We start from the raw sequence: 16290 nt of genomic DNA on the forward strand, positions 1-16290 counted from the left end.
CCAGGGAAGGCATTGGCTTGGCAGTTCGGGCTGGACTGTTCCCATGAGGCACAGGGTCAGACTGATTTGCATATGGCCATGTCTGAACTGGGGTGGGAGAGTGGGCTAAAGAATGGTGATGGATTAAACCCAGATCAGTTGACTGGGGGTGAGTGTTTGATTCGCTCAAACGCTCCATCCATCATCCCCTTTTGTATCGCAATTGTTAAAGTAGTCATTTAAATGCTAAACGTGTCCTAGATTCTTATTATAGAAAGCACAACATTATAGATTATTAAATCAAGCATAAGAGGTGGTTTTACAGCGCACAACTTGAAGTAGTTAGAATTGTGCCTATGTAGGATAATAAAGAAAAAAGATGGCTCCAAAATAAAAGATTTGTTTAGGATCACACAATTTGAAGAAGCAGGGAAGCAGGTATTGATTTAAGTTTATCTGGTTTCACATTTTGAAATTCAGTCTCCAGTTGCATATCTCTAGCGCCAATTCACATAAAAGGTTAATCTTTTGTCTTTTATTCTCGGGTCAAAACCAGAAAAACACATAGATTGCAGACCCGACACGGGGCCCTGAGCCCAAATGCCAAGTAATTAATGCATTAATTTTGGAGGGTGTCACACCCCCAAACAACCCCCTTGAAGCTATGCCCTGATCTCCAGGCAGCAACTTCAGAACACTTTCTGGACCTGAGGACGAACTGAAGAGGACTAGACCTGCTGTCTTTGACCTGAGAGGAGCCATGAAGGACTGGACTGCTCTTCTTGTACTCAGGAGAAAGAAGTAGTGGGTGCATAATCCCACTCTATGTTCATGGGATGGGGGAGTGCAACCTAGAATACACCCTCACACACTTTCACTCACTCATTCTTTTACGTCTAGTTACTGGTGAACGTGGGAGTGATGAGTAGGGGTGTGGAGAAAATCTGATGACGGAGCTTGTACGTGTGTCCACTAATTTCATCATATATATGGTTTTATTTGCTATTTATGGCATTGGGCATTGCTTTAAATGGACAAGTACTCTGTCCGGTACTGAGTACCTGCACTTCTTCCATTTGAAAGGGTGAGTAGGTGCACTTCTCCGCAGTGCTGCCAGTGCACTTCTCAGGAGCAAGCAGAATAACAGATACTGTAAATAGCGAGCACCTTCACTTCTATAGTTCCATTTAATGCACTGGCGTAGAAGCATATTCGAGTATATTGGTCAGAATTACTGAGAGATGAAAATGGCCCTTAAAATGACTGCACAAAATAGGTTTATCAAAGTATAAATAACGCACGTTCTGATACAGCGCTCTCTGTGCATGTGGGGCCCCTGCTCTATTGCCGGTGAGTCTCACAGACGTGGGAGGTAAGAAGTGTTCTTATGGGTCCTTCTGGTTCTGCTGTTAATTCCTTCTCTGCTGTTCAGTGCGTGGGTTTTAATGGAGCGGTCCCTTTAAAAGTCTACTTGGAAGCCCTATGCTGCTCTGGTGGCAGCTCTGAGCACTGAGAATTAAAATATGAGAAAGATGCAATAACATACAACGTGGCTTGTTGGTCTAGGGGTATTATTCTTGCTTAGGGTGCGAGAGGTCCCGGGATCAAAGCCCGGACGAGCCCCATTTTCTTTCTTATTTTTCTCATATTCAAATTTTTTAATTTTTATTTAATGCGTTTTAAATAAGGAAAAAGGTTTTTTTTTAATCTTTCTTATGTGTTTTTCAGTGCCCCTATTTTAAAACAAAAATATTAAAATAAAAAAATGGCTCGTCCGGGATTTGAACCCGGGACCTCTCGCACCCAAAGCAAGGATCATACCCCTAGACCAACATGCCACTGAGAAGGTTAGTTACCAATAGGGTTTACATGTGGGTACACGTAGAGCTCGTGCTCTATATTTTCGCAGCAGTTCTGCACATTGCACTGGAAGTGGCAAAAATTAGACCTTGTTGAGGGAAGATGGTTTAAGGCACACACAGTGACTTCTTTTAGAAAATGTTCACGTCCTTTTATTTCAAACGATTTACAACAAGAAGACATTAATTTAAAAAAAAATGGATTACACTCATTTCCCTTGCACGAGGTTGTTTCAAATTTGTGAATAGAATATAGTAAGTTTGTTACATTTATAAGATGCAAAACAGAAGTATCTGATAATGAGCAGAGATGTCAACGAGCGGAAGCATGAGTGGGATCCGGTGTTCTAACTACATTTCCACCCCCGTCGTTTTGTACACCCCCTACGTCAGAGGGGTGCCGATACATGCAGGTTCTGCCTTTATATTCGCGCTCCCCCATCTGGTTGTCTACCCTCTCCTTGCGCATGCGTGAGCATGCCCACTACTCCCACAGGGTACTTGGAAGCCAGGATGGCAGAGCATGCAACGGCAGCGCCGCTGCTAAGGAGGTGGAAACCGGCCTCTTCAGCAGCGCGGGCTGCACCTGGCCGCACTATGCTTTAAGATGCCCCTTGGTTCAGCCCCCCTTCCCTAGCGGAGGGGGGTAGTGATAGGGAATGGAGGCAGGGATGGAGCTGGACCAGCAGACCCCAAGTGTGGGGGTCTGCTAAGTGTCGTACATTTCATCTTTGGAATTCGGTAGGGAGATACGGTGGGTTATTGAATCACAGGCGTCGGTCACAGGGCCCTCTTTCTCCTGGGAGTTGTACCAGAGAAGAGAGGTGCTGTGTCTGCATCCTGTGAGGGGAGGAGGGGGTGGGGAGGGCTGCAGGAGCCCTGGGGCTTGGGTGGGATGAAGGGCCGAAGAACAGGGTGAAAGGGTGGCAGAGACGTGGACAGCTTGCAGGGGGGGCTGTGGAAAACTGTGCAGAAAAAACCGCCTGCAACAAACTATACTTTTATATCACGAAAATGACGTTTGGTTGTCAACCTTGAGGACTAAACTTTCTCTATGTTTTTATAATTAACAATTGAACTTTGTGAGGACATCTTCCTGTGGGAATTACGTCACCGCTTGCCCAAAAATCAGGACAAGAATCACAGTAATTTTAATTTCCTCCAAGATCCTGAGGTATTGTCAAATAAAAGCATTGTTGGGAAATAATAACTGTGTAACATGGTTGTCACATGAAGACTGCAATTCGGAGCATAGCCTTGCAAGCAGGGGTTGTCAGCATTTAGTACAGGGCTTTAAGTGGGCCGGGTCTGAGCACCGGCAGTTTTTTTAGAAGGCCTCGAAACGGGTCTCTGTCGGGCTCTGTTTTGTGCCGTGGCACAGGAGGTCCGGTTTTTTTTCCGAGTGTTGTAGGGGAAGGGAAATCCTTTAAAGAGTCATTTTCTCTCTGGATTTCTCTTCTCTTTTCGGAACTCAGGAGCAGCAACATTGTCGTGGTGTCACCAGGACTTTATGTGGAAGCTTTTTCAATATTATATACAATCCATAGTTGCTGCTTATTTATCTTATGCAACTAACAACCACTGACAAAGCCAATAGCCCTGACTTGTAGGTATGAGGTTGCTTGTTGTATCATATATCTGGATGCAAAGACAGAAACAGCAAAATACCAGTCGGGCGGCACACTGTGTTATGCACAAACTTTTTGCTTACGTGTTTTTAAGCCACGCACTTAATTACATTGGCCACGCCCCCTTGAGAGATCCCCCAGTATTTTCATCCCACTTAAGGCCCTGATTAAGTGAACAATGGCCAAGCTCAGCAGAGGTGAACTGCAGTGAGAATGTAAAGCAAGTAGCTCAGAGCCATAAAGAGATGGCTGAAGGTGGCACCTACGATGCTGCTCTCTTGTTTCAACAACTGAAAACCAGGATGACTAGTACTTTGGGATGTGGGGGCGGGGGGGAGCTGGAGGGCTCTTTTCTGCATTGCTCTTTACATTCATGGTCCTGACAGGATTCCGTAAAATCGTCTGATCCTCACATGCGGTTGGTCTAACACCGCTTACACATCGAGTTTGTCCAAACAAGCATTGGCATAGCCAATAGGTCTCGCCTTTGGGGCCTTATAAGTGTTTAGCCATGCAGCAGTTGATGTTGTTGCACCAAGGATATTGTGCTGCATAACTAAATACTTATAAGGTCCCAAAAGCGAGACCTATTGGCTATGCCAATGCTTGGTGGTATTGGTAGTATTGGTGGTGGTATTGGTAGTGTTGGTGGTGGTGGTGGTGGTGGTACTGGTAGTACTGGTGGTGGTGGTACTGGTAGTATTGGTGGTGGTGGTACTGGTAGTGGTAGTATTGGTGGTGGTGGTACTGGTAGTGGTAGTACTGGTGGTGGTGGTACTGATAGTGGCAGTATTGGTGGTGGTGGTGGTACTGGTAGTGGTAGTATTAGTGGTAGTGGTGGTACTGGTGGTGGTGGTACTGGTGGTGGTGGTACTGGTGGTGGTAGTATTGGTAGTGGTAGTACTGGTGGTGGTGGTACTGGTGGTGGTAGTACTGGTGGTGGTGGTACTGGTGGTGGTGGTACTGGTGGTGGTGGTACTGGTAGTGGTAGTACTGGTAGTGGTAGTACTGGTGGTCGTGGTACTGGTAGTACTGGTGGTGGTGGTAGTGGAAGTACTGGTGGCTGTAGTACTGGTAGTACTGGTGGCGGCGGTACTGGTAGTGGTAGTACTGGTGGTGGTGGTGGTACTGGTAGTACTGGTGGTGGTAGTACTGGTGGTGGTGGTACTGGTACTGGTGGTGGTGGTAGTGGTACTGGTAGTACTGGTAGTGGTAGTACTGGTAGTGGTAGTACTGAGTAGTAGTACTGGTGGTGGTGGTACTGGTAGTACTGGTGGTGGTGGTAGTACTGGTGGTGGTGGTAGTGGTAGTACTGTTTGCTGTAGTAGTGGTAGTACTGGTGGCTGTAGTAGTGGTAGTACTGATGGTGGTAGTACTGGTGGCTGTAGTAGTGGTAGTACTGGTGGTGGTAGTACTGGTGGTGGTAGTACTGGTGGTGGTAGTACTGGTGGTTATAGTACTGGTAGTACTGGTGGTGGTGGTGGTGGTACTGGTAGTGGTAGTACTGGTGGTGGTAGTACTGGTACTGGTAGTGGTAGTATTGGTAGTGGTAGTACTGGTGGTGGTGGTACTGGTGGTGGTAGTACTGGTGGTGGTGGTACTGGTGGTGGTGGTACTGGTGGTGGTGGTAGTGGTAGTGGTAGTACTGGTAGTGGTAGTACTGGTGGTCGTGGTACTGGTAGTACTGGTGGTGGTGGTAGTGGTAGTACTGGTGGCTGTAGTACTGGTAGTACTGGTGGCGTCGGTACTGGTAGTGGTAGTACTGGTGGTGGTGGTGGTACTGGTAGTACTGGTGGTGGTAGTACTGGTGGTGGTGGTGCTGGTACTGGTGGTGGTGGTAGTGGTACTGGTAGTACTGGTAGTGGTAGTACTGGTAGTGGTAGTACTGGTAGTGGTAGTACTGGTGGTGGTGGTACTGGTAGTACTGGTGGTGGTGGTAGTGGTAGTACTGGTGGCTGTAGTAGTGGTAGTACTGGTGGCTGAAGTAGTGGTAGTACTGATGGTGGTAGTACTGGTGGCTGTAGTAGTGGTAGTACTGGTGGTGGTAGTACTGGTGGTGGTAGTACTGGTAGTACTGGTGGTTATAGTACTGGTAGTACTGGTGGTGGTGGTGGTGGTGGTACTGGTAGTGGTAGTACTGGTGGTGGTAGTTCTGGTGGTGGTGGTACTGGTAGTACTGGTGGTGGTGGTACTGGTAGTGGTAGTAGTGGTAGTACTGGAGGTGGTGGTACTGGTGGTGCTAGTACTGGTGGTGGTAGTACTGGTGGTGGTAGTACTGGTGGTGGTAGTACTGGTGGTGGTAGTACTGGTAGTGGTAGTACTGGTGGTGGTGGTACTGGTGGTGGTAGTACTGGTGGTGGTAGTACTGGTGGTGGTGGTACTCAGAAGCAAAAAAAAGACGCTGCGAGGCAAAGAGAGAAAGGGACGCGGGACAGATAGAGAAAAGAAGAAACGGGTAAAACAAGACGGAGGGCATTGCTGTGGGGAGGGGGGAGGAGAAATGCGACAGGGCGGGCAGGGGAGGGGGCTGAGCTGGGAGAGCGTCATGAGGGTGTGAAGCAGCAGGGGCCTGAGACGCAGCCGCCTTTGATGTGGTAATGCGAGGCAGGCAGGCAGGCGGCTGGTGCCATTGTGCACGTGCTTTTTAGGGCTTGCACTTGCGCAATGACCTAAAAAGCACATGCACTGCAAGAAATCGCCAGTGGAATCGCCAGTTAGGTAAACTCTCGATAAGCCCCTATATATCTCGCTCCCGCTCAATGCGCATGCGCATTGAGATAGGTCGCTCGACCTAAAAAGGGCCGCGTGTGCAGTATTTTATTTCTACATCTCGTGGCGATGATGAAGTCTGTTTTTGAAGGGGAAAGTGAGCGGCTCTCCACATCAGACAGGACCCCTCCCAGCCCAGAGGCCGCCGTGCCTTCGATTGTACAGATTCGTAGGTGATGACAGGTCCCAGGATGGGACTTCTTGCCGCCACAGGTGTAGTGACGTTTGGACACCACTCTCTCCCCTCAAATGTCTTATACGTGATAACGCGCCCGAGTCGGGCGGGAGACTCCCCATTTTTACAGCAGGAAATAAGAAACTTTTTGTTGCTTCGCACCTGGAATTGCCTTCACTACAATGGAAGTCAGTGGAAAAAATAAACACCCCCGTATTTTCTACAAAACTTTCCTCTTCTCAAATGTTGGCACATATGTCAGGTGCACGATTTTCTGGTTGCAGGAGAAATCTAGTGTTGGTTTGGTGGCGCCTCAGGCAGCTGCTCCTATTGCATAGAAAGGGGCATGTATGTGGCTGCAGGTGAATTTAACTGGTTTCGCCTAATGTGGGATGATGAAATGCGGAGGGTGGTCGACATAGGGGTTAAACCCTCTGCAGACATCTGTGTGCTACTTGGAGGTCACCGGCTCCACGTATCTGGTGGTCCTCAGTCTGAGGTGATAGCGTGCCACTGGGGGTGTAAAGTCAACACCTGTTATTTACAGCATTACAAAAACGCAGCATCCATGATGACAAGCATCTTGTGCCGAATCAAACATTTAGTTCTTCGTCACAGGAGGACATGTTGAGGTTTTTAGTGTAGGAGTATATAAGAATATTCAGAACCTGTAACTACTACTTGAGGTACACCGGCTATTTTACTCAGCTGAACATACTCTTAACACCATTGCGTCCAACAGGTGGACCCCATTTTATTCTTAAATTGATAAGGAAACAAACCCCTTAGTAGGTTTAAAGGCAACTTTTTGGGCGCCTTTTATGGCTACGAACCCCTAGAGGTCACATGGTGGCATAGAGTTGTTACCTTGGCTAAGGCAAGCCTTTAGCTGTATCCAGGCCCTAATGTGACTGTGTCTGGCCAGCATCATGGATCCTTTTGTGCACCTTAAAAACCAGCATTGCAAAAAGCCAATGCCAATAAATCTGGCTGTAATCTGTGAAGGTTTTCCAAGACCCTTTCTGCTGACCAGGTTGGCATTTTTAATTATGCCACTACTGTTAGTTTTGTCAGTACTTGTTTTGCACACAGCACACACAATTACAATTCGGACCCAGATACAGCTAACATTTAACAAGCATTGGAAATGCAATAGGTCTCGGATTTATTTGAGTTAGAGCTAATGGCATTGTAAATGGCGATGTCTTTTAGCCATGTGTTATGGAGTGTATGCATGTGGTGTGTAGTGGAATTATGTGGGTTGGATTGGAATTGTAGCAACGGTGGCATGCTGCGCTTTATATGAATATGTTTAAAAGTAAAGTGCGCCATACTGCGATTGCTACAATAGTTAATTGTGGATGCGTTAACAATTGATGTGTGCACTGATGGCTGGTGGTGTGTGTGCCTGGTGGTAGCGTGCATTGACGGCTGGTGGTGTTTGTGTGGTTGTGTGTGTGGTGATGAGTGTGTGATGGTGAGTGTGTGGTGGTGAGAATGTGGTGTCCGAGTGTGTGTGTGGTGGTGTCTGTGTGTGTGGTGTATGTGGTCTTATGTGTGTGGTTTTATGTGTGTGTGGTGGACTTAGTTCCAGTTTTTGTACTCTGCACACTCACACACTGCCCTTACACACTCACACACTGCTCACCCTACACACTCACACAATGTTCACCCTGCAAGCTCACACAAGGTTAACCCTGCATACTCACACACTGCTCACCCTGCACTCTCACACACTCACACACTGCTCACCCTACACACTCACACACTGCTCACCCTACGTAATGCGAAAAGACCTAGCTCTGCCCTTTGGCCGGTGTTGTAATCGTACAGTAGGTTGTGAGTAGTTGGACTTTATAAGTTGGGGCATTCCCTCCTTGCTGCTGCCCTCACAGAGGGCCGGCTGCCTTTATGAAGCTCCCAAGACACGTGTTCACCTGTTCTTTGTTTTAGCTCCTGTTTGTCAGTGCACCGTGTAAGCGCACACGCATACCCTGCTCTCTCTGGAACACTCACTCTGCAGAGTCACTCTCACTCGGCAGTCACTCTCACTCTGCAGTCACTCTCACTCTGCCGTCACTCTCACTCTGCTGTCACTCTCACTCTGCTGTCTCTCTCACTCTGCAGTCACTCTCACTCACAGATGGCTGGTGGAGTGTGTGCCTGGTGAAAGCGTGCAATGAAGGCTGGTGTTGTATGTGCTTGGTGAAAGCATGCACTGACGGCTGGTGGTGTGTGTTCCTGGTGAAAGCATGCAGTGATGGCTGGTGTTGTGTGTGCCTGTTGAAAGTGTACACCGATGGCTGGTGGTGTGTGTGTGTGCCTGGTGAGTGTGTGGTAATGAGTGTGTGTGTGGTGTTGTGTGTGTGTGGTGTTGTGTTGCGTGTGTGGTGTGGTGTGTGTGGTGTGTGTGTGTGTGTGGTGTGTGTGTGGTGTGTGTCTGTGTGGTGTGTGTCTGTGTGGTGTTGTGTGATCCTCTGTGAGACACCGGGGTCTGTTGTCTGGAATGGAAGCTTTGGTCATATGGGGGAGCATGGAAATATTGCGCTCCTGTGAAAGAGCTGGCAGGTGATTGGGGTCCCCCTTAGAAGGCAAAGACTCTGAAAGCAGTGCCCCTGTCTTTAACACCACCACACCAGTGTGCCTCAAGTAACATGTGCCAGGTCTTCTACAACGCAGGGGCAAAGAGGAGAGGAGAGGCAAGACAACGCAGGGGCAGAGAGAAGAGGCAGGACAACGCAGGGGCAGAGAGGAGAGGCAGGACACAACGCAGGGGCAGAGAGGAGAGGCAAGTGACAACGCAGGGGCAGAGAGGAGAGGCAGGACACAACACAGCGGCGGAGAGGAGAGGCAGGACACAACGCAGGGGCAGAGAGGAGAGGCAGGTGACAACGCAGGGGCAGAGAGGAGAGGCAGGACACAACACAGCGGCGGAGAGGAGAGGCAGAACACAACGCAGGGGCAGAGAGGAGAGGCAGGTGACAATGCAGGGGCAGAGAGGAGAGGCAGGACACAATGCAGGGGCAGAGAGGAGAGGCAGGACACAACGCAGGGGCAGAGAGGAGATGCAGGACAACGCAGGGGCAGAGAGGAGAGGCAAGACACAGCGCAGTGGCGGAGAGGAGAGGCAGAACACAACGCTAGGGGGGAGAGGTGAGGCAGGACACAATGCAGGGACTGAGAGGAGAGGCAAGACACAGCGCAGTGGCGGAGAGGAGAGGCAGGACACAACGCTAGGGGGGAGAGGTGAGGCAGGACACAACGCAGGGGCAGAGAGGAGAGGCAAGACACAGCGCAGTGGCGGAGAGGAGAGGCAGGACACAACGCTAGGGGGGAGAGGTGAGGCAGGACACAACGCAGGGACTGAGAGGAGAGGCAGGTGACAACGCAGGGGCAGAGAGGAAAGGCAGGACACAACGCAGAGAGGAGAGGCATCTGGAGGGGAGAGTTAACTAGGGGAAAGGGCACGGACATGAGCGGCTTTGAAATGGGGCTGGGGCTAATGGGGACATTAGCAACATAAAAGGGAATTAAGAAGGTAGAAAAAAAATGAAGTGAAATTAGAGAAAAGGTGGTGAGAGGAAAAATACCAGAAAGATAGAGGTGTGCTATCGGAATGAGAGGGGGTGCTTGAGGCGTGGAAAGGGAAGGAAGAACATGGAAACTGGAAAACGAGAAGAAGAGCATTGGCAGGTGGAGAGGCAGTGACTCAGAAAAGTGGGTGCCTTTTACAGACCAGGAGAGGGCAAGGAAAACTAGAAGGGAGAACGGCACGCGGGGAAAGAACCCGATAGAGCTGAAATTGTGCATTCAGGAGAGCAGAGAAGGCCAAATAGGGAAGTGAGGGGCGGGGACAGGGAGGAACAGGACGGGAATGGGCAGAGCAGGCCTATAATAGGGAGAAAAACATGCGCTGAAATATAAACGGGCGGTGGAGGGGCAGACAGGCAGAATACAAAGGAAAAGGTGGTGCGAGGCGGAAAATGTGCAATAGGGTAGATCGTCTCTTGTATCCTGGAGAAGATAGGGGAAGAAAAAGTGGAATAAGATACGGCTTGTGGTGAAGAGCAGGGCAGGCGGGAGACAGGGACGTGGAACTGGTGAGAGGAAAGGGGCAGTGTAGATCGCACAGAAGGCGAGGGGAGGGAGGATAAGCGAAATCAGTGGTGAGGGAACGGGTTGCAGAGAAGGTGCTGAAGAGAGATAGAGGGAGAAGGGTGGTGGTGACCTGTGCGGGGGCTGGGGTTGGACAGGCGGTTAGGGAGGGGTAGGATTGAAGCAAGAGAAGCAGAGGGGTGGAAGGGGGCGAGAGGGAAGGAGGGCTGCAGCCCTGGAAGATACAGCTTTTTGTTTTACACTCAACATGTTCATTGATAGAAATGTCAAGTATAGAACTCTCAAAAGGTAAACTTGGATTTGAGGTTATACACTAGGGCTTCATGAAAAGAAATACTCACAGGTAGATAAACCACACATAATTTGGGTGGCAAGCACTTTTCAAAACGGTAGGCTGAGCTCCGTGCACATGCTATCGCTTTCAGAGATGCCCTGCATTTTGCTAGAGGAGCTTTTAGCTGGTCTCAATCAAAAGGTACCCTACAGTAAAAAAAGCTGGTCGCTGTTGAATACCATAGATTGACTAAAACCCATACAACATACATAGACCTCCGTGTTGAATGCAAATTAAAAAAAAAATGGTCAGGTCACAGACTACCAGAAACAGGAGGTGTCGTTTCTCAAAGGAAAAATCAACTCCAAGTCACTCAAAAATATAACTCACATGTAGACAAAAACAACACGGATACTTTGGGTGGTGATCACTTTTCAAAACGGTAGGTTGAGCTCCGTGCACATGCTCGCGCTTTCAGAGATGCCCTGCATTTTGCTAGAGGAGCTTTCAGCTGGTCTCAATCAAAAGGTACCCTACAGGAAAAAATGGAGTATGTATATTCCGAACAGAGACATGTACGTATATGGCTTTCGGGACCGCCTATCAGCACTTAGAACGTATATCGCCATAGAGACTGTGTTTATTTATAACAATGTCCATTATCGGGGGTGTATATTCACACTGGGGAGTGTGCATTATCACGGATAACGCCCATAATTAGGGGAACTGTAGGAGGGTGGATACCTGACTATGGTTACCCCAGATTTTTTGCCTAGTGTTTTTTTTTCACAACTGCGTTTATTGGCTGATTAGGCATAGCATATAATAATAATAATAATAATAGGGGCATTTGTAAAGCGCTGAGTTACGCACACCGGCGTGTCCCCGCGCTGACAGTGGGAGAGGCGGATAACAGGGAAATTTAGCTACCAGGCAGACCGTTATCTGACAAAGAAGTAGGTTTTTAGTTTAGCTCGAAACCTCGTTTCTGATGGTTCCTGGCGTAGGTCTACTGGGAGTATATTCCAGTGATATGCCGCTAAATACCTAAAGGATCTGCCTCCCATACGAGCTTTCTTCACTTTGGGGATCCTCAGCAGTCCCCCACCCGCAGATCTAAGCGCCCGGGCAGGTTCATAAACTTCGATCAGTTTCTGCAGTGGTCTAGGTGCCCTGCCATTCATAATCCGATGACAGGTGCAGAGGGCCTTGTATTCAACTCTGCTCTTCACCGGAAGCCAATGTAGCTTCTGCAGGGCCACCTTCGAGGGCGCCCTTTTGGGCAACCTGAGGATCAAACGTGCCGCCGCATTTTGCAGCACTTGAAGGCGACCAACAGCTTTCCCCGGTGCCCCCAAGTACAGCAGGTTCGCATAGTCCAGCCTTGCGGTCACCAATGCATGTACTAGGGTTTGACGGGCTTCCATCGGCAGTAAGTCGAGGACTTTCCTCATCCTTTTCAGGACCCCAAAACACACGCCTACCACACGGTTGATCTGGGGCCCAAAAGTGAGGCCCGCGTCAAACCATACTCCTAAATTGTTTGCCTCCTGACAAGGGGCGGGAGTTGGTCCTAGACAGGATGGCCACCACGCCGATGACCAGGCAGACTGGGCTCTCCCCACCACCAGCACCTCTGTCTTGCTGCCGTTAAGTTTTAAACAATTCTTGGCCATCCAATCGGCAAGATGTTTCATGCACGATCGGAAGCCATCCGCAGCAAGACAGGGCGCATGCGACAGGGAGATGACCAGCTGCGTATCATCGGCGTAAGATACCATTCGGAGGCCATGGCTCTCTACAATAGAGGCAACAGGCGCTACATATAGATTAAAAAGGGTCGGGCTCAGGGACGAGCCCTGGGGCACTCCCTGGCCCAAAGAAATCCCTTTAGAGTAGCAATGGCCTTGCCTCACTCGAAAGCTTCTTCCCGTTAGGAATGCCTGGATCCACCTCAGCGCAGTGCTAGCGATGCCACCTCTGTTCAGACACTGTAGCAAGATGGAATGTGCTACAGTGTCGAACGCCGCGCTGAGGTCTAGCAGGATCAAGGCCATGGTTTGCCCCTCATCTACACCCTGTCTCAGATGTTCTGTGGCCATGAGAAGGGCCATCTCTGTAGAGTGGCGCGGTCTGAAGCCGAATTGTGTGGCATGAAGCAGTCCCGTCTCCTCCACATGTGCCATAATTTGGGTGTTAACCACCTTCTCTGCTACTTTAGACAGAAAAGGCAGGAGTGAGATGGGCCTCAGATTTTCTAGCACCTCAAAGCCAATGTGAGATTTCTTCCGGAGCGGAAGCACCACTGCCTGTTTCCACCCCTTGGGTACCATACCGGACTTAAAGGAGGTCTCCAGGACATGCCTAATGTACGGCTCCAGAACTTCCAGGCTGTCCCCCAACCGTTTAGGGGACACCGGGTCCCACAGGGAGCCAGATTTTATTGAGAGACAAACCCTGACTAGCTCTTCCGGAGGGGGAGTGCTGAAGCTTGTGGGGAGCCCCGAAATCTCTGTGCCCTCTGATGTTGCCTCAGACTCAACCCCTGCGGGGAGGGGGTTAGAAAAAGTCGAGTAAATGTTCTCGACTTTAGTAGAGAAGTAGTCGGCGATGCGATCACATGTTTCCGTCGAACAACTCTCTGGGTCTGCAGACGAGTCTATAGTAGTCAAAGACTTGTAAATGCAGAAGAGCTCTTTGGCCGAATTTTTTGCCCCCGAGATTTGCCCTGCATAAAAGGCCGCCTTCGACTTTTTAATCAGCCTATGATGGAGCCGCCTTTTTTCTAGAAACAGTTCCCTGGCCTGCGTGTCATATGTTACCCTCCATACTCTTTCAGCTCGCTTACATTCCGCCTTTGTCCGCCGTAGCTCTCCACTAAACCATGGGGCTGATCTTTCCTTGCGGCCGCACGCGAATGTACGGCAGAGTGGAGCGGTCTGATCTAACGCCTGTGTAATGCGCTTATTCAAGTTAAGAACCGCCGATTCTATATCCTCACCTCCCGGCTGGCCTTCCCTTGTCAATGCTTCATTAAAATCCTCCACAGAGAATTTTGCCCACTTCCTCCTTAAATAATTCAAGGGTCCCTGAGTATGTTTTATGGCTTTGGCGCTATCTATGGAGAATACCACCAAAAAGTGGTCTGTCCAGGGGATTGGCTCAACTGTGGAGACCTCAACCCCTCCCCAGTTCGCAAAAACCGGGTCCAAAAGATGACCTTGCCGGTGCGTGGGATTTGAGAGCTTGAGTTCAAGCTGAAGGGCTTGAATGTCCCTACAGAACTCCTCCGCTCCTTTATCCTCTGGGCTATTCAGGTGCAAATTGAAATCTCCCAGTAGGAGGAATTCATCCCTACGTAGCGCTGCCTCTGTTACGCTCTCTAACAGACTCTCCCTGAACTTAGTACAGGACCCAGGGGCTCTATAAATAAGAAAGCCTTTAATCGTCATTCCCCCATTAACTTGTATGGTGAATGCTCCTGCCTCACTCTCAGCGATCGGGGTGGGCTCCAGTAGACATCCAAGAGTCCTCTTAAAAATAATCGCTATTCCCCCTCCCTTCCCCACTGGCCTGTCCTGCCTGACCATAGAGTAGTTCTCAGGCATAGCCTCAATAATATCAGAGTCGGAGAACTGGTCCAGCCATGTTTCCGTGAGAAACAATAAGTCAAACTTTCCCTCCGTAAGCAGCTCGAATATGTCGAGTCTATGCTTACGCAATGATCTTACATTGAGGAGACCGCAAGTTAACGCGGTTTGCTCCCCAGTACCTTGCAGCACGGTGTTGAAGCGAAACCGACAATGAGCACATTCCGCATCATTACTTGACATGCCCTGCCTACATGGATAGGGAGTATCCGGACGTAGGCTGAGGAGCTGCTCCCTGTCCCAATAGATCTTACCAGTAGGAGCAGGGCCTCCCGCCCCGGGCCGCAATCGGCCGCGGACGGGCGCAGACGGGCTCGACTTTGGCGACACTTCGGCGCGCCTTCGTCGCGCCCGCTGCGCTCGTCCGCTGCGCTTCCGGGGGTACATCCGCCTTTTGTATCCCTCAGCCCATCAGCCTCCCAGCCACTAGACCGCTAACCGGCCCCTCGCGCAGCGGAAGTGACTGCCTCTCACCTCCACGCCCTCCGCTCAACGGTGCTAGCCACCCTGTCGGAACGAGGCGTGGAGGAAGGATGGACAAGACAGCCGCCCGAGTCCGATGTACAGTGCTCCACAATCAGGAGGACACTGTCAAGTGGCAAACATATAGCAGAATGTAAATATAGCCTAGACGCCTAAATCGCCCCCCTCCCACACCCCCTTACCCCACTAACCACCCAAAACCCCCGCTGCCCACCCCTTATCCCACCCTAACCCAACACACGTGTTCACTTACAACCGCAGTATACAATTAGAGCACAGTAGGCATCGAATACCCTCCTAGGCCCCGAGGTCACCATCTGCAGGCAGTCCATCATCTAAGTCAATTGGGGGCTCCAAGGTCAACCCTCTGTAATCCGCCCACCGCTTCCGTATCTTGTGATGTTTCCGGGGGCATCCCCTGGCCTCAAACACTGGTAATTCTAACCCCATGAGAAAGTCCAGTCCCGCTTTCCAGGCGCTAAGTGGAAGAGCACGGTCGCTTATCCATGCCCTCGCCAGATCCCGCTTGGCTACCACTAGGCCCAGCAACAGGAGGTGGCGTTTGTATATGTTCCCACCCACATTCTCCAGGACATGCAGAAGACCCAATCTGGGCGTACGAGGAAGGTCCCACCCCAGTACCTCTGACAAACAATTCCACACCCCATTCCAGAAACGGGTCAGACCCACACAGGACCACACAGTATGTAGCAGCGTGCCCCTCTCAGTCCCACAGCGCAGGCATTCCGGAGTAGCAATGAGGCCAGCCTTCTACAGTCTCTCTCTGGTGTAATAGGCCCTGTGTAGGTATTTGAACTGTATGAACCGGAGTCGGACGGCTATGGCAGCCCCACGGGGGGACTCCAGGGCCTCCCTCCAGTCATCCTCATCCAGAGGGCCAATGTCCGTCTCCCAGGAGGCCCTCAGCGACAGGAGAGAAGAGGAGCAATGAGTGACAAGCGTTTGGTATATTTTGGAGACCTTCTTATCCCCCAGATCTCCCATGAAGAGCTTAGCTTCCACTGGGCTAAATTCGGGAAGTTGGTCTAGCCCCACCAAACTAGGTGCAAGCGCATGACGGAATTGTAGGTATTTAAAGAATTGGGTCTTGGGCATGGTGAACTCGGAGCTGAGATCTTGAAAGGATTTGAGGGTAGTCCCAGTAAGGACATGACCAAGTGACGAAATCCCAATAGAGTCCCAGCCACCAAACCCCGACAGCGAGGCTAGTGCGGGGAGCTGTCCATTGTTCCATAGTGGGGTTTCCGCTGTCAGCCTACCCCACCAGCCCATGCGGCGCAGCACCTTTCTCCAGATCATGAAGATCGCCTGAGTGACCTGCGGCAGTCTCCTCCGC

The 16290-nt window shown here is 50.3% G+C and overlaps 1 protein-coding gene and 1 non-coding gene across 4 annotated transcripts in view; both read right to left on the bottom strand.

Annotated features, from left to right (window-relative positions):
- PIK3AP1 (phosphoinositide-3-kinase adaptor protein 1) overlaps positions 1-16290 on the bottom strand; it is a 1822514-nt gene that overhangs the window by 674876 nt on the left and 1131348 nt on the right. The window lies entirely within an intron of this gene.
- Positions 1746-1817, bottom strand: TRNAP-UGG (transfer RNA proline (anticodon UGG)). Its single transcript has one exon. It is a non-coding gene; the product is annotated as a tRNA-Pro (tRNA).

This window comes from Lissotriton helveticus, chromosome 5_1 (assembly GCF_964261635.1).
Source record: "Lissotriton helveticus chromosome 5_1, aLisHel1.1, whole genome shotgun sequence".
In the NCBI taxonomy this organism is placed as follows: domain Eukaryota; kingdom Metazoa; phylum Chordata; class Amphibia; order Caudata; family Salamandridae; genus Lissotriton; species Lissotriton helveticus.